This window comes from Anabrus simplex, chromosome 2 (assembly GCF_040414725.1).
Source record: "Anabrus simplex isolate iqAnaSimp1 chromosome 2, ASM4041472v1, whole genome shotgun sequence".
Lineage (NCBI taxonomy): Eukaryota > Metazoa > Arthropoda > Insecta > Orthoptera > Tettigoniidae > Anabrus > Anabrus simplex.
Genome location: NC_090266.1, coordinates 1,157,717,400 through 1,157,742,845, shown reverse-complemented (window position 1 = coordinate 1,157,742,845; position 25,446 = coordinate 1,157,717,400). Strand labels below are relative to the sequence as shown.

General features: G+C 39.4%; 1 protein-coding gene and 1 pseudogene across 3 annotated transcripts in view; one reads left to right on the top strand and one right to left on the bottom strand.

Moving 5' to 3' along the window:
- Nucleotides 1–25,446, bottom strand: part of LOC136863371 (uncharacterized) — a 114,358-nt gene that overhangs the window by 80,319 nt on the left and 8,593 nt on the right. The gene's annotated exons all lie outside the window — the stretch shown is intronic.
- On the top strand, nucleotides 1,110–24,561 carry LOC137498522 (E3 SUMO-protein ligase ZBED1-like; annotated as a pseudogene).

Below are 25,446 nucleotides of genomic sequence, written 5' to 3'. Positions count from 1 at the left end.
TGAACAGAATTACAGGCTCAGTGATATAATTGAACGCTCACAATGCTCTCGCGTGCTCAATTTGTAATCTGTTCTAATGCTACTTGGTACACATTAATTATTTCTAACACCTTAAAGAGAAACTAAGTCGCTAATATTATTATGAAACACTCACATCTACTTACAAATATTATCATATTTATATCGTTATGATGGAAGACCATGTCATATTGTAGGTGAAGAAGTGACTTGTAAATATCACTTCTTCACCTGAATGTTTCGTCTTAAAATGATAATTCAAGTTTTCCTATAATTAAAGGACATACTGAGCCCACCAAGTTATTCACAACTGTTAGAGAATTAAATAATACACTTCACTACCTTAAGTAATGATTTCACTGAACATTCTGAAAGAAAGAAACTCAAGTCCACATTTTAACAAACTTCACCTCATTACCGCAAGCTACAGTTAACTGATTGAAAGCATCTTTTCACGCGGGATCTTCGAGAATGCTTACACTATAAGAAATAAAATAAAGAAAGTCTTGTGTATAATAAAAGGAAGTACGGGTACAACATACTGGGCACACGAAGTTATACTTGGCTATTTTACATTTAAATAATACACTAGTTTAATTGGTTTCACTTCAAGATTCGCAAGTAATCAAAGGGAAGCGGGACCTGTGACGACACGATGCGTTAGGCACCATGAGTCAAGTGACAGCGGATATAGCCGATGACGGCTCATGACGGCTCCTGAGTGTCAGGCGCTAGACGGAAGTGCAGTGTGCCCGTGCCGCCGCCAGTCCCGCTACGTGCTGCTCGTGTTGGAGTGTTCCGTGTTCTGTCATATTCTCTTTGTTCTGTGAGTTCCGTTGCAGCATGCCACTGGCCTTCGGTAGTAAATCGGTACATGCGAATAACTTAATGTGTTCTGTTTTGTGTTCAACTGTTCTATAAGTGTGTTTTCATTGAAGCCTACGAATATACACCGTACAAAAGACGGTAAACTTTCCATGATGTCGCACCGGAGTCCTGTTTGGAACCTTTTTACTGGAATAAAACCGGACAGAGTGAAATGCAATATATGTTTTTCTATTTTGTGTGCAAAGGGATCTTCAACCGGCACAATGACGAGACATTTCAGACTTAAACATCCCACAACAGACATTTATCAAAGTAGGTTCTTATCGGTGCATCATGACTCAGAAGACGAAAACGCAACAACTGAAGCTTCAAGTCCTGTGCCTGCCACATCTGTTCAAGTAATAACTGGACAAACCTATCTTCCTGTGTCGCTAATGGAAGCTGTTTCATCATCATCTACCACCAGCACTACTACTGCTACTACTACAACAGGTACATCCGATCATACACTCGAGTTAAGCACATGAAGCAGAGGGAAGGTACAAAGATTGAAACAAAATAGAATACAAGCCTATTCATCCAGGCCTATGTCAACAACTAAGAGAAAGTTGACGAACAGTTGTTGAAATGGATTGCAAAAGATATTTTACCTTTCAATATAGTTGAGGCTGAGGAGTTCCAGAAGTTTTTATCGATGTTGAACTCTACTAGTAATTATAGTATCCCAAGCCGTAAAACACTTTCGAATAGTCTCTTGAATAAACTCTATGACACAACATTGCAAGATGTCAAGGCTAACATGTCAGAAAATGCTTCATATGTAGCCCTTACAACAGATGGGTGGACTTCATTGAAAAATGAAAACTATATAGCAGTTACCGCTCATTTGTTACGGTCTTTGTACTTGATAGTGTCTTTGCTTACTATCAACTTGCTAGAAATAGCGTTGTAATTGAGATTTGCTTTTAAGAAAGTGCCCTTGATCGGGACACTAGACAACAAGATATCAAAGTACCCAGAACTGACAGTACACAACCGCGCAGAGTGCCGAGAAGCGTGCAACACGAGAATATAACAGTTCAATACATCGTGTCAACATTACCGTAAACAGTGCAATTTAGAGCTCCATACGTGTGCATAAACAAGTTAAAGGGCCGCTACCCAAGAGAATTGCCGTAGTAGGTACCAGTGAAAACAGAAGTAATAGGGGAAAGGAACTCATGAAAGAGAATTTTGGAAAACAAGTTTGGAAATAACAAATATATTATACCAATCTCAAAGGGGTAACAAATTATATTTTACATCAGAACAAATAGTATGAACCAGCATATGGCGTAATAAAAAGCGTTAAGTTCGATTTTAAGACACGTAGGTGATACAAATTTTAATTACATCGTCATAATCGAATTCCTAAGCACCAATGACTACAATCTTTGGACATATGTTCCGACACTGCAATTAGGGGAAAAAGAAAAAGAATGGGGGGGGGGGAACCCATAGATTCTGAAATCAGTTTCTTTGCATTATATTACACAATACGCTAGAAGGGAGGTACATCAAATAAAGTTTCAGGCTCGTGCCAGTGGAATACAAAGTTGCAAGATAAGCTCACAAATTGATACAATATTTACAATATGACATTGTAATGTAACCTCATGCCAAACAATTCAAGAGATTCAGAATTGAAATAAACCAATCTCCAGTTTCAGGGACTGATCCTTTTGGTAGATTAAAAAGAAAAAAAGGAATTCTAACAAATGATCCCAGAAGGGATTAAAACACACACACATGCGCAGAAGCGATAATAAAATAGAAACTAACCGATGAACATACAAATTAAATTAGCAGACCACATCTTTTGAGCAAGCGCCATTTTTACGCAAAATTAACAGATAGATGGGATAAGGAAAGAAAATAAAAATAGATAGAAGATAAAGGATAGAATAAGGAAATAAGAAACGGAGGAATGGGATAGGATAAGGATCAAGCCGCCAAGTCCCTAGCACTAACAGACGCGATGCAAAAGTTCATCACAAAAGTAAGGAATGTTTATGGACTAGAATATTACATCAGCTGTCCAGTACACCATTTACACCACATTTTAGGAATATGAATGTCCAAAAGGCAGAACATTTGCACTGCATGAATACTCAGATGTATCCTGAAGGGAGCAAAGTTCAATTTTCGTTACTACGGCGAAGCCCAAGTATAGGAAGGTAGGGCACGTTAAATGATAGAAAGAAACAGTGTCTGCTCACCCTTGACAGAAGTCCAGTACGAAGTTTACAGGTAAAATGGACACGGTCCAGCCGTGTGGAGAGTTCCAGCTCCCACTGTCTTCAACAAGGTTATACCACAACTGACCTGCGGATGAACGACACAAGGCCATATATATATGCCAGCGGGGTAGATCGAGAACATACTATAGGCGTGACGTCAGAGTGGATGCGCCATACAGGCAAGCAATGACAGCAGTAATACAAGCAGCCGGGAAGCAGACCGTTCGTAACCGCAGACGGAGAAAAGAGCACCAATTCGAAGGTGAGAATTTTTTTTTGTAAGGTAAGCACAAACAGCTCGCAACATATACTCCCACCACACGGGAAAAATCCGAAGGATTGGTGCGATGAACGATGAAGAAGCACGTCGAGCAAACGATGGATGGTGGAGCCAGCACAGATGAGGATGGTGAAGATGCAGCGCGGATCCCACGATGAACAGATGAAAGCAGCAACAGAAGAAGGCAGAAGAAACGTAGAGACGCAGATCCGACGAAGTCCAGACGTGGCGCCATCTCCGGGGCCCGGCAGGATGCAGCAGCAAAAGGAAGGAAAAAGAAGGAAAGAATGAGTAACAAGAAAGAAGAAACAAGAAAAAGAGGAAAAAGGGGGGGAGGAAAGGAGGAGGACAAAGGAACGATCCGGATCGTATTATAACAATAATACAATGATAAGTGGTCTGCAATCAAAATATTTACAATAAAAGGACAAACTTGATCAATAAATCTATATATATATAAAGTAACTTGTCCTGACTGACTGACTGATTCATCATCGCCGAGCCAAAACTACTTGACATAAAGAAATGAAATTTTGAGGATACATTCATAATAAGATGTAGGTGCTCGCTAAGAGAGGATTTTTGGATATTCCGTCTCTAAGGGGGTGAAAAAGGGGGTGAAATTTTAAAATGAGTGTATCTATATCTCAACACTTTAAAGGTTTACAGATGTAAGAATTGGTATTTAGAATCTTCTTTAAAAATAAGGAAACACGTATTTTTTTGTTTTCGGAAAATTCCAATGGGAGGGGTGAAAAAGGGTGAAATATTGGTTGAATGCCTTTAATGAGGATACCGGTACTTATATCTCAGAAACTGAACATATTACAGACCTGAAAATTGGTACCTTTGATCTCTTTTAAAAATAAAGAAACACGTATTTTTTTATTTTTGGAAAATCCAATTAATGGGAGGGTGAAATGGGGGGTGAATTTTAAAATTAGTGTATCTATATCTCAAAACTTTGAAAGTTTACAGATGTAAAAATTGGTATTTAGAATCTTCATTGAAAATAAAGAAACACGTATTTTTTTTGTTTTCCGAAAATCGCAATAGGCAGGGTGAAAAGGGCTGCAAAATTGTTTGAGTGAATTTAATGAGGATACTTATATCTCAGAAAATGAAGATATTACAGACCTAAAAATTGGTGTCTGGGAGCTCCTTTAAAAATAAAGAAACGTGTATATTTTTGTTTTCGGAAAATCCAATTAATGGGGGTGAAAAGGGGGGTGAATTTTTAAAATGAGTGTATCTATATCTCAAAACTTTTAAAGTTTATAGATGTAAAAATTGGTCTTTAGCATATCCTTTAAAAATAAGGAAACACGTATTATTTTGTTTTCGGAAAATCCCAATAGGAAGGGTGGAAAAGGGTGAAAAAGGGGTTGAATGCCTTAAATGAGGCTACTTATATTTCAGAACATGAAGATATTACAGACCTGAAAATTGGCGTTTGAGATTTCCTTTAAAAATAAAGAAACACGTATTTTTTGGTTTTTGGAATATCCAATTAATAGGGGGTGAAAAGGGGGTGAATTTTTAAAATGAGTATATCTATATATCAAAACTTCTAAAGTTTATAGATGTAATAATTTGTACTTAGAATCTCCTTTAAAAATAAAGAAACGTGTATTTTTTGTTTTCGGAAATGCCACTTGGGTGGAGGGGGTAGTTAATAATGACTGAAAATGGTGTTGAATTCTTTTAATTAGGCTACTGATATCTCAAAAATGAAGATGTTACAGACGTGAAATGTGATATTTGGAATCTGCTTTAAAAGTAAAGAAACACGTATTCTCGGAAAATCCAATGAGGGGGGGGGGGGGTTAAAGAATAGAAAAATTAATTGACTTATTTTTATGAGAATACATAAGCTAATAAAAACTAAAATTGTTACAGACGTGAAAATTGGTATTTGGATCTCCTTTTAAAACAAAGGAAAACGCGTTTTTGGGGGGAAACCATCTTGGGGTGTGTGGGGGGGGGGGAGTGAAGAGGAATTGAATTCCTTTCGTGAGGACACATAAATCTAAAACTGAAGAAGTTAGAGTCGTGATATTTGGTATTTAGAAAACCCTTTACTATTAAAGAAACAAGTATTTCTTGCCGGAAAATTCACTTAGTGGGGAGGGGGAGGAGTTTGAAAGGAAGTGAAAAAAGTGAATTATTTGTATGGGTATACTTATATCTCAAAACTGAAGGTAATAGACGTGACCACATTGGTGTTTGGAATCTCCTTTAAACATAAAGAAGCACGCCATCTTTTCATTCTTTTTTTTTTTTGGTGGGGGGGTAAATACACTTAACGGCGGTGGGGTGTAAAAGGAGGGGAGACCAATTGATTTTACTGTTCGCAATGTACTTACACGGAGCCTCCGTTGCTCAGGCAGCAGCGCGCCGGCCTCTCACAGCTGGGTTCCGTGGTTTAAATCCCGGTCACTCCATGTGACATTCGTGCTGGACAAAAAGGAGGCGGGACAGGTTTTTCTCCGAATACTCCGGTTTTCCCTGTCATCATTCACTCCAGCAACACTGTCCAATATCAGTTCATTTCATTTGTCATTTATTAATCATTGCCCCACAGAAGTGCGACAGGCTTCGGCAGCCGGAACAATTCCTATTGTCGCCGCTAGACGGGGGCTTTATTCATTCCATTCCTGACCCTGTCGAATGACTGGAAACAGGCTATAGATTTTCGATGAACTTATTCTGATCATAAACCGATCATTTCTAACCTTTCCTGGGTTCATTTTCAAGAACCATCTTTTTCTTCGGAGAACGTTCTTAGATTACAGTAGATTCTGCTGGCATATAAATAAAAATTTAAACTAATTTGAAATAAACGATAGGAAAGAGATTGACCGTCCGTTCACCTCTATAATAAGGTCAATAATGCACGGAAGTATGTCATTCTTATCGCCAGAAATCCCGCACATTTGCCTACGCGCGACGATGGTGCTGGTCACATTGTCAACAATGACAATGGCAGGGGATGTAAGTTACCGCCAAGTAGCGGTCTTGCATCTTGCTGTGGGGTCCAGAACATCTATAATAATAATAATAATAATAATAATAATAATAATAATAATAATAATAATAATAATAATAATAATAATAATAATAATAATAATGTTGTGGACCGTCGTCAAATGTGCGGACCGCGCTGGAAACGGGTCCTGGACTGCTAATGACTAAGAATGCAGTCCGGCCGCGGGTTCAGTACCGCCAAGGCATCCAGGACGACACCACGCCGGATCTCCTGAACGATTTGATCCATATTTAAAATGCTTATAGGAAAAGATGGCAAAGATTTAGGGACCCAACTGACCGGGTAGAATATCTGGACCTAGCCCGGGAAGTACGAAACCGATTGCTGGAAAGAAAGATTGAAAAATGGGAGGAAACTTGCCGTAATCTATTAGAAAACGAGTCAGATCTCGAATTTTCGTGGATTCTCGCAGAAAACGAGTCAGATCGCGAATTTCGGCATTCAACAATAAGCATTCAATTACAAATTTCGGTATAACACCGTAGCGAAGCACGGGTATATTGCTAGTCTATCTATATATATATAAAGTAACTTGTCCTGACTGACTGACTGATTCATCATCGCCGAGCCAAAACTACTTGACATAAAGAAATGAAATTTTGAGGATACATTCATAATAAGATGTAGGTGCTCGCTAAGAGAGGATTTTTGGATATTCCGTCTCTAAGGGGGTGAAAAAGGGGGTGAAATTTTAAAATGAGTGTATCTATATCTCAACACTTTAAAGGTTTACAGATGTAAGAATTGGTATTTAGAATCTTCTTTAAAAATAAGGAAACACGTATTTTTTTGTTTTCGGAAAATTCCAATGGGAGGGGTGAAAAAGGGTGAAATATTGGTTGAATGCCTTTAATGAGGATACCGGTACTTATATCTCAGAAACTGAACATATTACAGACCTGAAAATTGGTACCTTTGATCTCTTTTAAAAATAAAGAAACACGTATTTTTTTATTTTTGGAAAATCCAATTAATGGGAGGGTGAAATGGGGGGGGTGAATTTTAAAATTAGTGTATCTATATCTCAAAACTTTGAAAGTTTACAGATGTAAAAATTGGTATTTAGAATCTTCATTGAAAATAAAGAAACACGTATTTTTTTTGTTTTCCGAAAATCGCAATAGGCAGGGTGAAAAGGGCTGCAAAATTGTTTGAGTGAATTTAATGAGGATACTTATATCTCAGAAAATGAAGATATTACAGACCTAAAAATTGGTGTCTGGGAGCTCCTTTAAAAATAAAGAAACGTGTATATTTTTGTTTTCGGAAAATCCAATTAATGGGGGTGAAAAGGGGGGTGAATTTTTAAAATGAGTGTATCTATATCTCAAAACTTTTAAAGTTTATAGATGTAAAAATTGGTCTTTAGCATATCCTTTAAAAATAAGGAAACACGTATTATTTTGTTTTCGGAAAATCCCAATAGGAAGGGTGGAAAAGGGTGAAAAAGGGGTTGAATGCCTTAAATGAGGCTACTTATATTTCAGAACATGAAGATATTACAGACCTGAAAATTGGCGTTTGAGATTTCCTTTAAAAATAAAGAAACACGTATTTTTTGGTTTTTGGAATATCCAATTAATAGGGGGTGAAAAGGGGGTGAATTTTTAAAATGAGTATATCTATATATCAAAACTTCTAAAGTTTATAGATGTAATAATTTGTACTTAGAATCTCCTTTAAAAATAAAGAAACGTGTATTTTTTGTTTTCGGAAATGCCACTTGGGTGGAGGGGGTAGTTAATAATGACTGAAAATGGTGTTGAATTCTTTTAATTAGGCTACTGATATCTCAAAAATGAAGATGTTACAGACGTGAAATGTGATATTTGGAATCTGCTTTAAAAGTAAAGAAACACGTATTCTCGGAAAATCCAATGAGGGGGGGGGGTTAAAGAATAGAAAAATTAATTGACTTATTTTTATGAGAATACATAAGCTAATAAAAACTAAAATTGTTACAGACGTGAAAATTGGTATTTGGATCTCCTTTTAAAACAAAGGAAAACGCGTTTTTGGGGGGAAACCATCTTGGGGTGTGTGGGGGGGGGGGGAGTGAAGAGGAATTGAATTCCTTTCGTGAGGACACATAAATCTAAAACTGAAGAAGTTAGAGTCGTGATATTTGGTATTTAGAAAACCCTTTACTATTAAAGAAACAAGTATTTCTTGCCGGAAAATTCACTTAGTGGGGAGGGGGAGGAGTTTGAAAGGAAGTGAAAAAAGTGAATTATTTGTATGGGTATACTTATATCTCAAAACTGAAGGTAATAGACGTGACCACATTGGTGTTTGGAATCTCCTTTAAACATAAAGAAGCACGCCATCTTTTCATTCTTTTTTTTTTGGTGGGGGGGTAAATACACTTAACGCCGGTGGGGTGTAAAAGGAGGGGAGACCAATTGATTTTACTGTTCGCAATGTACTTACACGGAGCCTCCGTTGCTCAGGCAGCAGCGCGCCGGCCTCTCACAGCTGGGTTCCGTGGTTTAAATCCCGGTCACTCCATGTGACATTCGTGCTGGACAAAAAGGAGGCGGGACAGGTTTTTCTCCGAATACTCCGGTTTTCCCTGTCATCATTCACTCCAGCAACACTGTCCAATATCAGTTCATTTCATTTGTCATTTATTAATCATTGCCCCACAGAAGTGCGACAGGCTTCGGCAGCCGGAACAATTCCTATTGTCGCCGCTAGACGGGGGCTTTATTCATTCCATTCCTGACCCTGTCGAATGACTGGAAACAGGCTATAGATTTTCGATGAACTTATTCTGATCATAAACCGATCATTTCTAACCTTTCCTGGGTTCATTTTCAAGAACCATCTTTTTCTTCGGAGAACGTTCTTAGATTACAGTAGATTCTGCTGGCATATAAATAAAAATTTAAACTAATTTGAAATAAACGATAGGAAAGAGATTGACCGTCCGTTCACCTCTATAATAAGGTCAATAATGCACGGAAGTATGTCATTCTTATCGCCAGAAATCCCGCACATTTGCCTACGCGCGACGATGGTGCTGGTCACATTGTCAACAATGACAATGGCAGGGGATGTAAGTTACCGCCAAGTAGCGGTCTTGCATCTTGCTGTGGGGTCCAGAACATCTATAATAATAATAATAATAATAATAATAATAATAATAATAATAATAATAATAATAATAATAATGTTGTGGACCGTCGTCAAATGTGCGGACCGCGCTGGAAACGGGTCCTGGACTGCTAATGACTAAGAATGCAGTCCGGCCGCGGGTTCAGTACCGCCAAGGCATCCAGGACGACACCACGCCGGATCTCCTGAACGATTTGATCCATATTTAAAATGCTTATAGGAAAAGATGGCAAAGATTTAGGGACCCAACTGACCGGGTAGAATATCTGGACCTAGCCCGGGAAGTACGAAACCGATTGCTGGAAAGAAAGATTGAAAAATGGGAGGAAACTTGCCGTAATCTATTAGAAAACGAGTCAGATCTCGAATTTTGGTGGATTCTCGCAGAAAACGAGTCAGATCGCGAATTTCGGCATTCAACAATAAGCATTCAATTACAAATTTCGGTATAACACCGTAGCGAAGCACGGGTATATTGCTAGTATATATATATAAAGAAGGTAACACAGATAACGAATATAATGAGAGGAGGTCAGGCGTGAAAAGATTAGACAGTGGGAGCTGGAGGGAGGGAGAGCAGAAACCAGAAAAAAATGAGGAGAAAAAGGAGGACTGGACAGCAAACGATACCAAAGAAACAAAAAAAGGGTATAGCAGGCCCGATCGCTACCCAACTCCCACCCTAGAAAGAAAAAAAGGGAGGGGAGGGGGCATTAAGAATGGAACGGTTTTAACATAGAAAAATGAGCTTTTTTAATGTCCGTGGGGGTATGAAGAGATTGAAGCTGAGCAGTATTAGGGGATGGAAAGGAAAGAATACGAAAAAGGCCTAACCAAAGTGGGGAAAGTTTAGCAGAAACATTTTATGAAGCGGAACTAAGAGGATGGTTTTTCAGAAGAACTTGGTCAAACATCTTAAATTTAGGTTGAGAGACCCGAGTTTTACAAGCTTTCCTATGTACTTCCCTCGCCTGAAGGAGGTTGTCATATGCCTTTTGCAATTGGGAATGGCTGAGGCGATGAGAGAGGGTGTCCAAGAGGGAGGGCAAATCCCACGTAAGAGACAAACGGGTGTTCAATTCACGACCGAGAAAAAGTTTAGCAGGGGAAAAACCCGTAGAGGAATTGATGGTAGAATTTAAAGCAAGCACAAAAGATGGAAGTTCAGTATCCCATAGCTTCTGATTATTGGAGTGAAAAATGGATAGGAAGGTTTTCAAATTCCTATGGTACCGTTCAACAGTATTGGCTTGAGGATGATAGGGAGAAGTACAGATTTTTTTGATACCTAATGAAAAACAAAAATTATAAAATAATTTCGACGTGAAAATGGATGCATTGTCAGAAATAAGAAATTTAGGGAGGCCAGTAATTGGAAAAATATGGTTAGACAAAAGATTTATAACAATTTGAGAGGAAATATTTCGCAAAGGGCGAACAATGAGAAATTTGGAAAAACCATCTAATAAAGTAAAAATATAAGAATTTGATTTAGACGATTTGACAATAGGTCCGACAATGTCAACATCATATTTCTCACAGGTGTAGGTAGCGGGAGAGGCGGCAAAGGTGCCATAAGGAAGGTGATTCAATGGCTTATGGCGTTGACAAGAGGCACAAGAACGCACCCATGAAAAAATATCCTTGCGCATTTGGGGCCAATAGAATTGGGAGGCAAGGCGTGCATAAGTCTTAGCTCTCCCAAAATGTCCCCCTACAGGAGAGTCATGAAAGTATTGATAAACCATGGACCGTAAACTGGAAGGAAGAACAAGGCGAGGAGTGGCCTTGGGAGTAGGCTTAAAAATGAGAAGTTGCTGCTGATGACGAAACGGGCCAGAATAATTAGGGGAAATCAGGTCACGAGAAATTTGTTGGCAGTAAGGATCAAGTTGTTGATGTTGTAAACAGGATTGAAAAGAAAGCGGAAATTTAGTTAACGAGGAAACAGAAAAAACAGAATTAACAGGAAGTGAATCGAGCTCAGAGGGTTGGAAATGAGGTTCTTCAAATAAACGAGATAAAGCATGGGCAACGGAGTTGTTATATCCAGAGACGAATTTAAGAGAAAACTTGAATCGTGAGAGACGGAGTAACCAACGACCCGTACGACCAATTTTAGGGGCATTATGGAGGAGCCAAGAAAGAGCCTGATTGTCGGTACTAACAATGAATGGGCGGTGGTCAAGATAATCAGCAAAGTGTTCAATAGAGAGGATGAGGGCAAGAGCCTCTTTTTCGTAGGTAGAATATTTACGTTCGGCAGGGGATAATAGACGGCTAAAATATGCAATAGGGAGTGTGCAATCATTAATAGTTTGTTGGAGAACGGCGCCTATAGCAATATCAGAAGCATCAGTGGACAATTCAAAGGTGACGTTAAAATCAGGAATCTGGAGAAGAGGTGCATGAGATAATTTAGTTTTTAAAAGGTCAAAGGCAATTTGTTGTTGAGAAGACCAATGGAATTTAACACCTTTACGTTTAAGAGCATTCAAAGGTTCAGAAATAGCAGAAAAATTTGGGATGTATTTGGCATAGAAACCGACCATTCCCAAAAAGGATCGTAAATGTTTTAAATTAGAGGGAGGCGGAATTCTAGTAATAGCAGAAACTCGTTCAGGGTCAACAGCAATATCATCAGAACTTAAAAGATGACCCAGAAATTTAATGGAGGTTTGAGCGATCAAAACCTTAGACGGATTTACGGTTAAGCCGACGTTGCGGAGACGTGTAAGGACTTCGCGAACGTGGGACAGATGAGATTCAAAATCGGGAGAAAAAATCAAAATATCATCAATAAAAGGGAAAAGATATTTGTACTTAATATCAGAGAATAGGGAGTCGACGAAGCGTTGCATAATTTGGGAACCTAAATTCAAACCGAAAGGGACTTTTTTAAATTGGTAAAGGCCATTAGGGGTAATAAAAGCCGTATACCGGGAGCTAATGTCATCCAACGGGAGCTGGTTGTAGGCCGAGTTAAGATCGAAAATTGAAAAAATTTTGAACCGGAAAAATGTTGAAATGCAGAGTTTAATTTGGGCATAGGATACGCATCATAAACAATTTTCTCATTCAACTTAGGAAAATCAACAATAAATCTCGCGGAGCCATCAGGCTTATCAACCACAAAGGCGGGAGAGGCGTAATCGGAAGATGATGGAATAATAGTATTATCATTCAACATTTTCTGTATTAGCTGATTTAAAACCTTCATCCGAGGAGGACTAAGGAAATATGGAGAGGAGCGAACAGGGGTAGTATCATTCAGATCAATATGGGCAAAAAAATCCTTGACAGTACCGAGCTTAGGGTTGATGACGTCCGAAAATTCAGTGAGCAAAGCTTGAACTTGATCGGAATGAATAGAATTAATTATAGGAAGGAGAGAATAGAAACGAGAAGGGTAGTCAAGAGTATGGATTAAGGGAACAGATTTATCAGAAAAGGGAAAAGAAACTTTAGAATGCGCGGAATCAAGAAGAAGACCAGTATAAGCAAAAAAGTCATACCCCAAAATGATAGGGAGAGATAAAGATTCAGCGATAAGGAAGGTAAACGGCCAGGAAAAATGCTGCATTTTAATATGCAAAGAAACCGTACCAATAATATTCAAAGGCTGATTGGAGACAGAAAGACAACGTGTAGAGGTAGGAAGATAATGTAAATGGGGATCTAGTTCGGTTAACAATTTATAGAATTGATAGCTGATAAGAGAAACAGCGACACCTGAATCGAGAAGGGCGACAGAAGGAGAGTTATTGGCAGTAACTAAGACATGACAAGTGGGAGGTAAAAATGAAGCCAGATTTGAAGTGGATTGGGAAGATGCCGTTAATAAAGGAGGCAGATTTTCCCCATCAAAGCGTCTACTGCCTAGCGACGCGGGTGGAATGCGTTTCCCGAAAATGGAGTAGTACACTGACGCGCAAGGTGGCCGGGCAGTTTGCACCGATAACAAGTGATAGGAGGGCGGACAGCGGGAAGGGAAGGTGCGGGTAAAGCAGAATATGAAGAAGTAGAAGGAATAATCGGAGGAGGAACAGATGAATAGAACGAACGATCTCCTAAAGAATTTATAGTGTGCTGATGGGCTAAATTATAAAGTTGCAGAAGGGAAACCGGAGGAGCTAGAACGTTAAATAGCATGCGAAATGAGGGAGCCGCGTAAAACTGTATAATGGAAATTAATTCCTGGGTATTATGTGATATATTAAAAACATCGGTATAAGTTATGATAGAGTCAAGATAATCATGAGCAGGTTCATTAGGTAACTGATGTCGTCTGATAAATTCATTACTCAATTTATAACGTACTTCGAGGGGTAGAAAATAATTATGAACAGCGTGCCTCAATTCGTACCAGTTGGAGAAGTTGGACATATTATCAAGCCAAAATGTGGAGAAAAAACCCGTGGTTTTCGTGGAGAGAAGACCAATCAGTTGAGGAAAGGAAGCTACTTTAATATTTAAAAATTTACGGGCTGAAAATAACCAAATTGTAAGACTACGAGGATCTGTTGCCGATAACTGGGGGACTTGAAGTAAAGATTGCTTAATAATCTGAATATTGAGAGAATTATCCACGGAAGTGGTAGGAAGAACAAGGGAGGGAGGGTATGGAGGGGAGGGGGGAGGGGCCATAGGGTATCGGAAGGGAGGAGGTTTCCTCTCATCAGATGTTACATCAGGCGCATGATCAGTGGAAGACGGAGAGACTGAGGAAGAAGAAGAAAACGAAATTAAATTGGGAACAGAAGGATTTGGAAGTGACAAATTTTGAGGAATTGGTGAAGATAGTAAAGAAAGGTCATCCCCTAAAGGGAAATTATCTGAAAAACAAGCCATGACATACAGAATAATAAAAGAAAAAGACTAAAGTAAAGGGCAATCTGCTACCATATGTGACGGTCTTTGTACTTGATAGTGTCTTTGCTTACTATCAACTTGCTAGAAATAGCGTTGTAATTGAGATTTGCTTTTAAGAAAGTGCCCTTGATCGGGACACTAGACAACAAGATATCAAAGTACCCAGAACTGACAGTACACAACCGCGCAGAGTGCCGAGAAGCGTGCAACACGAGAATATAACAGTTCAATACATCGTGTCAACATTACCGTAAACAGTGCAATTTAGAGCTCCATACGTGTGCATAAACAAGTTAAAGGGCCGCTACCCAAGAGAATTGCCGTAGTAGGTACCAGTGAAAACAGAAGTAATAGGGGAAAGGAACTCATGAAAGAGAATTTTGGAAAACAAGTTTGGAAATAACAAATATATTATACCAATCTCAAAGGGGTAACAAATTATATTTTACATCAGAACAAATAGTATGAACCAGCATATGGCGTAATAAAAAGCGTTAAGTTCGATTTTAAGACACGTAGGTGATACAAATTTTAATTACATCGTCATAATCGAATTCCTAAGCACCAATGACTACAATCTTTGGACATATGTTCCGACACTGCAATTAGGGGAAAAAGAAAAAGAATGGGGGGGAAACCCATAGATTCTGAAATCAGTTTCTTTGCATTATATTACACAATACGCTAGAAGGGAGGTACATCAAATAAAGTTTCAGGCTCGTGCCAGTGGAATACAAAGTTGCAAGATAAGCTCACAAATTGATACAATATTTACAATATGACATTGTAATGTAACCTAATGCCAAACAATTCAAGAGATTCAGAATTGAAATAAACCAATCTCCAGTTTCAGGGACTGATCCTTTTGGTAGATTAAAAAGAAAAAAAGGAATTCTAACAAATGATCCCAGAAGGGATTAAAACACACACACATGCGCAGAAGCGATAATAAAATAGAAACTAACCGATGAACATACAAATTAAATTAGCAGACCACATCTTTTGAGCAAGCGCCATTTTTACGCAAAATTAACAGATAGATGGGATAAGGAAAGAAAATAAAATTAGATAGAAGATAAAGGATAGAATAAGGAAATAAGAAACGGAGGAATGGGATAGGATAAGGATCAAGCCGCCAAGTCCCCAGCACTAACAGACGCGATGCAAAAGTTCATCACAAAAGTAAGGAATGTTTATGGACTAGAATATTACATCAGCTGTCCAGTACACCATTTACACCACATTTTAGGAATATGAATGTCCAAAAGGCAGAACATTTGCACTGCATGAATACTCAGATGTATCCTGAAGGGAGCAAAGTTCAATTTTCGTTACTACGGCGAAGCCCAAGTATAGGAAGGTAGGGCACGTTAAATGATAGAAAGAAACAGTGTCTGCTCACCCTTGACAGAAGTCCAGTACGAAGTTTACAGGTAAAATGGACACGGTCCAGCCGTGTGGAGAGTTCCAGCTCCCACTGTCTTCAACAAGGTTATACCACAACTGACCTGCGGATGAACGACACAAGGCCATATATATATGCCAGCGGGGTAGATCGAGAACATACTATAGGCGTGACGTCAGAGTGGATGCGCCATACAGGCAAGCAATGACAGCAGTAATACAAGCAGCCGGGAAGCAGACAGTTCGTAACCGCAGACGGAGAAAAGAGCACCAATTCGAAGGTGAGAATTTTTTTTTTGTAAGGTAAGCACAAACAGCTCGCAACACATTTCATATGTAAAAGTGATGGCACACTCTCTTCAAAGCTTCTGTCCTGCTCAAAGTTTGTAGGAAGACACACAGCAGACAACATTGTCGAAGAACTCAAGAAAGTGGTAATAGAATGGGATCTTCAGGACAAAATCGTGGCCTGCACAACAGATAATGCTTCAAATATGGTTAGTGCGGTTCAGAAGTGCAACTGGTGGCACGTTCCGTGTTTAGCGCATAGTTTGAATCTAGTAGCACAATCAAGCCTGGAAGAAATAAGGCCAACGAGAGAGAAGGTAAAACGTATTGTCGAATTCTTTAAAAGGAGCCCACAATCCTTGGAGAAACTTCACAGCATTCAAAAACAGATGGGTTATCCTGTTCTGACTCTAAAGCAGGACTGTCCAACACGGTGGAACTCGACATACGAGATGATAAATAGAGTGATTCAGACCAAAGAACCACTACAAAGTACTCTTGCAATAATGAACAATAATTCTGTGGAAGTTTTAAACAATGAAGACTGGTACATAATTGAGAAATCAGTTGAAATTCTTCGGTGCTTCGATGAAATGACGAGGGAAGTCAGCAGTGAAAAGCACGTTACCCTTTCAAAAATTGGATTCAGTAGGAACCTTCGAACTCACTACCAACAGCTGCGAGAGATGGAATATGACAGTCCGGCCATTTCTCGACTCCTTGGCAAGATATGTGAAGAACTTACACGTAAAATTTGCAATAAGTACCACAATATAAATATAATGTGGGAAGCAACACTTTTAGATCCACGATTTAAGACGTATGGTTTTATGAAGGATGGAAGCAAACTTAAAGAAATAAAGGAAAACTTATTAATGATGCCGCTACCGTTATTGGCACTGCACACCAACAGACAGCTGTTAACACAACAGGTGGAACACAAGAGCCCTCATCAAATGAGAATCAGGCATATGGGTCTACAGTATCATTTTCGAGCATACTGTGGAAAAACTTTGATGCAGCCGTTGAAGAGCTCGTTCAAGCGCCAACTGTTAATCCAAAAGCAGCAAGTATCATACAGATGGACAAGTATTTAAATATGCCTCTTCTGCATAGGATAGAGAATCCTCTTCAATGGTGGAATGACAATAAAGATACCTTGCCAGCCCTCTACGACTTAATGAAGAAGAGACTTTGCATTATGGCGACATCAGTTCCCTGTGAACGAGTGTTCTCAAAGCAGGGACAGACCATCACAGAAAACCGTACACGTCTAAAAAGTGACAAAGTTTCTAAAATCATGTTCCTGAATGCAAATATGCCGTGAACATTTTGAGCACCATTTAAAGTGTTGTAGCCTATTGGAAGATTAACATTTGTCGGTAGTTTCACTTAATTTTTATTTTCGTGCTCTCCTTGTACAGTATATAGTGTTTAATTTTTATTTTCGCGTTCTCCTTGTACAGTGTTTAATTTTTATTTTCGTGTTCTCCTAGAACAGTATATAGTGTTTAATTTTTATTTTCGTGTTCTCCTAGTACAGTATAATATAGTGTTTGATTTTTATTTTCGTGTTCTCCTAGTACAGTATAATATAGTGTTTAATTTTTATTTTCGAGTTCTCCTTGTGTAGTATATACTGTTTAATTTGTATTTTAGTGTTCTGCTTTAATATCGTGTACGTAAATAGGGTACCAGTACTGACGAATATATATATATTTATTGCTAGTGGCTTTACGTCGCACCGACATAGATAGGTCTTATGGCGACGATGGGACAGGGAAGGGCTAAGAGTGGGAAGGAAGCGGCCGTGGCCTTAATTAAGGTACATCCTGTTGTGAAAATGGGAAACCACGGAAAACCATTTTCAGGGCTGCCGACAGTGGGGTTCGAACCTACTATCTCCCGAATACTGGATACTGGCCGCACTTAAGCGATTGCAGCTATCGAGCTCGGTAAATATCTCTTTAATTGTGCGAGTATATGTTTAATTAGTGAAAATAACATTGTGACATTTGTAAACACATCTACTTCCAGTGTAATTATGACAGGTGTATTTCAGAATGAATGAAGACATTCTTATCCTAAAAACATTTTAGACATGATATTTCTGGGTGCATATTTCAGATTTTCGACTGGTTTTTCACGTGCCGTGAAGTTTTATCCTGGCCCTAATTACATTACCTGCCGATACATTCAACTGGTGGAAATATCCTTGGATTAGTTACTTTTAAACACCTGTACTGCCATTGTAACTGTGTTATCTGTATTTCGTATTGACCGAAAAAATCTTAACCTAAACCCAGCCTTTAAACGAGATTATTGTGCGCGAATTTCAGTGTTCCAACTGTTCGTTCGCGTTTCGTGCAGCTTTATGCTAGCCATGGCCATTAGAAACTACACACAGCACGTTCGATACACTGATACAGGCATAGTTCCGCTGGCTCGAAGCATGTAATGTTGTCTCTCGAAGTTCTCTCTACTGCGCAGTGCGTAGTTACAGCCCCGCGTCCGAAGTGCCCACTGCACACAGCCAAGGCCAACTAGTTTATCTAGTGCCGCCTTCGACACAGCACGTTCGTTACAGGCATATTCCAGCTGACGCGGAGCATGTCATGTTGCCTCTCTCTCTCTACTATGCAGTTACAGTCCCGCGTCCCATGTGGCGGCACTCTGTACCGAAACGCTCCGCCTCCAAGCTCCTAATGTTGCGGAACAACTGAATGTTCCGGTCTGCCCAACCCTACTTCCCGGCCCTCTCGGAGATTAGCTCTCCAGATACGAACTGTGTTCGAATTGTGGCGAAGCTGTCGAGAACTTGGTTCTATTTTTAGTTTCATGATGACTAAAAATTGGTCACCGGAGGAAACAAAACTGTTAATTGAAATGTATGAAAGTCGAGAAATTTTCTGGAATGTGAAATGTACCGATTACCGTGACAGAGTGAAGAAACATAAGACTTTAGGGCAAATAGGAGTGAAGTTTTCGTGTTCCGGAGTTGAAGTTCAAAGGAAACTTCACAAATTAAGGAATCAGGTAAGTGTATTTAATGAAGTTGAATTAAGAGAAAATTGTTAGTTTATATTTTAATACAATCACATCAATTTGCATGGAAATAAATATATTATAATGACTGTATCCTCGTTATTACGATAATAACAAGTATATAATACATATATACAATATTTAAATTAATCAATAATACGATGCTCTTTATCGTTTAAAGTATCTCAAGAATTGAAAAAATTGAAAAACAGAAAATGCGGTAGCGGGACAGATGATAATTACCAAAGATTTTTTTTTGCAGAGAATAATTACAGCTGCTGCGACTTGTCAGTAGTAGTGTGACGACATTTCGACTACTCTCCACTCTCTACAGGTGCACAAGTGGACAAGGTGTGACAAGAACTCGTGAAAGCTATCTTGGCGAGTGACTCACCGGGTGCTCTCGATAGTTATTTCGGGCCGAAATTAACTCTCAAATGGACAACAACCTGAGAGCGGATATCTAAAGTTACTCTCCCAGTTAATCTCAAATGGAAACCCACCCTTCGAATTGTGGCGAAGCTATCGAGAGCTTGGTTCTATTTTCAGTTTCAAGATGACTAAAAATTGGTCACCGGAGGAAACAAAACTGTTACGGTAATTGAAATGTATGAAAGTCCAGAAATTTTGTGGGAAATAAAATGTACTGATTACTGTGACAGGGTGAAGGAACATACACTTCAGAGGAGATAGGAGTGAAGTTTTCGTGTTCCAGAGCTGAAGTTCAAAGCAAACTTCACAACTTAAGGAACCAGGTAAGACTGATTAATAAAGCTGAATTAAGAGTAAATTGTTAGTTTACATTTGATTACAATCACATCAGTTTGCATGCAAATAAATATATTGTAATGATTGTAGCCTGGTTATTATTATAATAAGTAGGCTATATAATTTAATACGTATATACGATATTTAAATTAATCAATAATGTGATGCTCTTTATTGTTTAAGGTATCTCAAAAATTGAAAAAATGAAAAACAGGAAAAGCGGTAGCGAGACAGATGACAATTACCAAAGTAGAATTTTTCTTTTTTTTACAGAGAATAATCACAGCTGCTGCGACTTGTCAGTTGTAGTGTGATGACATTACGACTACTCTCCACTTTCTACAGGTTCACAAGTGGACAGGGTGTAGCGAGAACTCGTGAAAGGTATCTTTGCGAGGGACTCGCCGGGTACTCTCGATAGTTATTTCGGGCCGAAATTAACTCTCAGATGTACAACAACCTGAGAGCGGATATCGAAAGTTACTCTCCCAGTTAATCTCAAATGGAAACCCCCCCTTACAGAAAAATGCTGTTTGAGACTGTTTCCTTTTTCCTCCATTTTTGCATTGGTGACTGGAAGAATTGAAACATTTGCCTGAATATACGCAATGAACACTGGAATAATCTTTAGCAGCTCTTTGACAGACGACACACATGCAGAGTTATCCATGAAAGGCACATTATCTATTACAATCATGATTTCCTTACGATGTTCCACATAAAATAGGGCAGATTCCACCCAGGAACCCCAACGGATGATGATTGGCTGTGGTGGAAGGGGAGTAGAGGGGAGTTTCTCTCGAAAGATGACTATTGACGGAGCCTTACACAACACTTTCTTCATTGTTGAAGTGGAAGTATTTACTGGAGGAAACTCGGCCCTAACTGTTTCTGCGATTCTGCGCAAGACATAGGCCATGCAACTAACATGATTTAAAGAAGGGAGAACGTTTTGAGGAGAGGTGCAGTAGCAATCATCTGAGACAAGGAGAAGAACTTGAGTGAGATTGAGAATCAACAACAATCACACGATACAACAATTGCAACCCCTTGTTAATAAAGTACGCAATGCTTTGACTATTGACTTTTTCAAGCCTTAGAGCAAAGAATGCGAGCAGCAGATGCCTGTTTGTGTTACAGTTTTCCTACTATAAGATTATCAATGCACCTGCCCACAGAGTCGGTGGTTTTGTCCACACACAGTCATATACAAGACTCCCCAATATCCTCCCTGACTGACAAAATAACCTCGTTGTAACAAATATCTATGTAGTTTTTCTTTAATGTAGATGCTGATGAAATGTGTTGCTTGGTAGATTTCTGTAAAAAATCTCTAAACCAGATTATGCACAGCATTTCAGCGGATATTTGCTCCAACAAGGGCTCTGCAGATATCAGCATAGAAGCCATTTTGGTTTGTACAAGATATAGATGGTGCTATTGAATAAAATTTGTAGTTTTGAATTATTTAATTTAAGCCACTATTACTCTAAAGTTAAGGCCTTGAAGGGCCTTGGCTTTCAGTTACGGCTGCTGCCCAGCTCATGGCCTGTGTGGTCAGCACGACACATCGCTCAGCCGTATAGCCTTGTCTCCGTGACCGTTGCTCACTGTAGCTTCCTAATTGTCCTCATGACGCTCGGTCAACGCCGTTCCAGACCTCATAGCTTTCTAAATTACTGCCGGTAATGGAAGTCGAATCCAGGCCGCTTGGGCGAGGTCTCTAAAATTAATTAAAGAGCCAATATCAAAATCTTACTTCTAGATTAATATTAAATTAAAGGCATATGCACATACTTATTTATTGCAGTACTGGCGGAAAATAACATTTCCATCAAAAGTTGTCCCTGGAACTTGTATAAGCGCACTCTTAGATAATTTCGTTTTAGGTCTGACGAAAGATATTTGCTTAGGCCCGTATTCATCAACGCAAGTAAAATATTTTATCTTAGTTTAAAGCTAAGAAAACCGAGGCAACTGTCACATCTGTTATATTTGTATTCACCAACAACATTATCTTAGATAACGGATATTATCTCGGTTTAAAATTTTACCGGAGAAAGCATAGCCGGTAAAACAGCATGGCAGCTCATAGACGGATGGAATATTTAAATGAAAGAGAAAATCACAGCGATGAGGAATATGACCAAGATTATGCAATAAAACGTCCTAAGTGGATAAACAACGCATTACATACTTTGAGGACTACGATGACACTGATTTTGAAACACATTTTAGGTTATCTAAAGTTTCGATCCGGTTCCATATCGAACTTAACCTGGAATTCCCAACACATAGGTAAGTCTAAGATGAATTCTCGATTATAAATTATACCTTGCATGGTACATGAGTGGGTAATTTTTTAATGAAGAACTAAGGAACATTGCCTTCCTTTTAGTGAAATATACAATGTGTAAGCTATAATTTGTTTTCTTATTCTCTATGATGTTAATGCTTTCTACCACCAAATTCAATAATTCCTTCTCTTGGAATGTCATATTAGGCTTCTTTCTTTTCTGGTCAATAGCGGACACAATTTATCTTAAATTATTTGCAAACACTGAACGAAACTAAAACTTGTTTACAATTCGGTAAGGAACGCAGCAAGTAGTCATTTGTTTTCCGTATACCAGTATGAAAAATTTAAGGTTCAAATTCAGACTTAAACGAAAGTTTAATTTTGGTAAACCGAGATAAATTCTTTCGCTAGAGGTTTTACGTCGCACCGACACAGATAGGTCTTATGGCGACGATGGAATAGGAAAGGCCTGGGAGTTGGAAGGAAGCGGCCGTGGCCTTAATTAAGGTACAGCCCCAGCATTTGCCTGGTGCGAAAATGGGAAACCACGGAAAATCATATTCAGGGCTGCCGACAGTGGGATACGAACCCACGAACCCACTATCTCCCGGATGCAAGCTCACAGCCGCGCTCCTCTAACCGCACGGCCAACTCGCCCGGTATAATAAATTCTGTGGTGAATACAGAAGTGAGCGTTATCTGAGACAATAACATTATCTGAGCTTTGGAAATCTAAGATAACAGCAAAAGTAACTGATGTTGGTGAATGTTGGTCTTAAACAGATGTTCTATCACGGGCGACTTGATCCTGTATGTCCCTTTTTACTACCTGCTCCAGGTTTTTCTGAGCTAATCCTCCTCCCCACCCCCGTTCCTCAGCATTTCCTTGGCGACAGTTGTCTGGGAAGATGAAGTTTGTGTGAAAAGACCCCACCCTCTGCTGTTCTGCTCTTAGTTTAAGAATGTCCATAATATGATTGTAAAAATTACAGAAGTTGAATTTTATAGGTACTAAAATAGAACCTAAAGATCCAAATAGGCATTTTAGGGCACTATAAAACTCTATAAATGTAAGCTATTTATCATACCACATCAACATATTTTAAAATGTTCATCTTATTTCTTTCCTTTCTTTCTTTCTTTCTTAATCAGTTTACCCTCCAGGCTCGGTTGTTCCCTCGGACTCAGCGACGGATCCTACATCTACCGCCTCTAGGGCAGTGTCCTGGAGCTTCAGACTCTAGGTCGGGGGATACAACTGGGGAGGATGGCCAGTACCTCGCCCAGGCGGCCTCACCTGCTATGCTGAACAGGGTCCTTGCCGGGGGATGGGAAGATTGGAAGGGATAGACAAGGAAGAGCGAAGGAAGCGGCCGTGGTCTTAAGTTAGTATCAAAATGACAATAACTCAATCTCTTAAACGTTGTATAATGGACAAGAGTGTGTCTTAATATGCTAGAAAGGAATTCTCTATATTTAATCCCCCTTGCTCAGAATATTTCCACATTTCCTTAAGAAATAAGATGTCCCGCCTCTGTGGTGTAGTGGTTAGTGTGATTAGCTGCCACCCCCGGAGGCCCGGATTCGATTCCCGGCTCTGCCACAAAATTTGAAAAGTGGTACGAGGGCTGGAACGGGGTCCACTCAGCCTCGGAAGGTCAACTGAGTAGAGGTGGTTCGATTCCAACCTCAGCCATCCTCGAAGTGGTTTTCTGTGATTTCCCACTTCTCCTCCAGGCAGATGCCAGGATGGTACCTAACTTAAGGCCACGGCCGCTTCCTTCCCTCCTCCTTGTATATCCCTTCCAATCTTGCCATCCCCACAATGCCCCTGTTCAGCATAGCATGTGAGGCAGCCTGGGGAGGTACTGGTCCTCCTCTCCAGTGGTATCCGCTGACCTAAAGTCTCACGCTCAAGGACACTGCCCTTGAGGTGGTAGAGGTGGGATCCCTCGCGGAGTCCGAGGGAAAAAACAACCCTTGGAGGAGTAAAAAAGAAAGAAAAAATATAGATAATTGTAACCGTGGCAGAAGTGATTTATTTAAATAAGGAAAAAGGGGATACCGTATGCTTTTGAAACGGGAGAGTACTTCAGACCTCCAAATAAGGGAAATCCCTTATAATACGGAACACCTGACATACCTAGTCCGAGTATACTTATGTTCCGTTCTTACCGACTGGGTGAATGAGTCCTTTCTGCTTTGCATTGGTTTCCGTACAATCGTACTACCACCACCACCACCACCACCACCACCACCACCACCACCACCACCACCACCACCACCGCCGACGCCACAAACAAAAACAATTTAGCCATACCGATGGTGGATTTATTTATTTATTTATTTATTTATTTATTTATTTATTTATTTATTTATTTATTTATTTATTTATTTATTTATTTATTTATCCTGCTTTAACTAGCATTATGAGTGAGAAAATATCATTTGTTTCACTTACGGGAAGATTCCGGTAATAACCTGGAGAGGCTTGGTCAAGTGGTTTGGAAAAAGTTCTAGACAGTAATGAAGAATATTTGAAAGGGGGGGGAAAACTGGTCATGAATAGCGTTTTGAATAAATCAGGTGAAATCGTAGTAGACACCAGGAAATCACTGGACAGATGGAAGGAATATTTCGCAAATCTTCTCAACGTAAAAGGAAATACTTCCGTTAAAGTTGCAAGCAACCGAGCTCATGGAGAGGACAACAATGATGACAGTGAAATTACGCTCGAGAAAGTGTAAAGGATGGTAAGTAAACTGCCTTGTCATAAAGCACGATTGTACGATTGTACAAAGTACGATTGTCATAAAGCAGCAGGCCAAGATGAATTTCTGTGAGAAGGCAGGGATGAAATGACTTCATAGAGTAATAAGTTTAACATGAAATGTGATTTAGGTACCTTCTGAATGGATGAAAGCAGTTATTCCACCTATCTATAAGCAAAGGAACAGGAGATACTGCAACAGCTATTGAGGTATTTCATTCCTCAGTATACAAGGCAAAGTGTTCACTGGTATTTTGGAAGGGAGGGTGCGATCAGTGCTTGAGAGGAAGTTGGATGAAAACCATTGTGGTTTAAAACCATAGAGGGGCTGTCAGAATCAGATTTTCAGCATGCGCCAAGTAATTGGAAAACACTCAGAGAGGAAAAGACAGTTAGTTATGTTTATGTTTCATAGATCTAGAGAACACC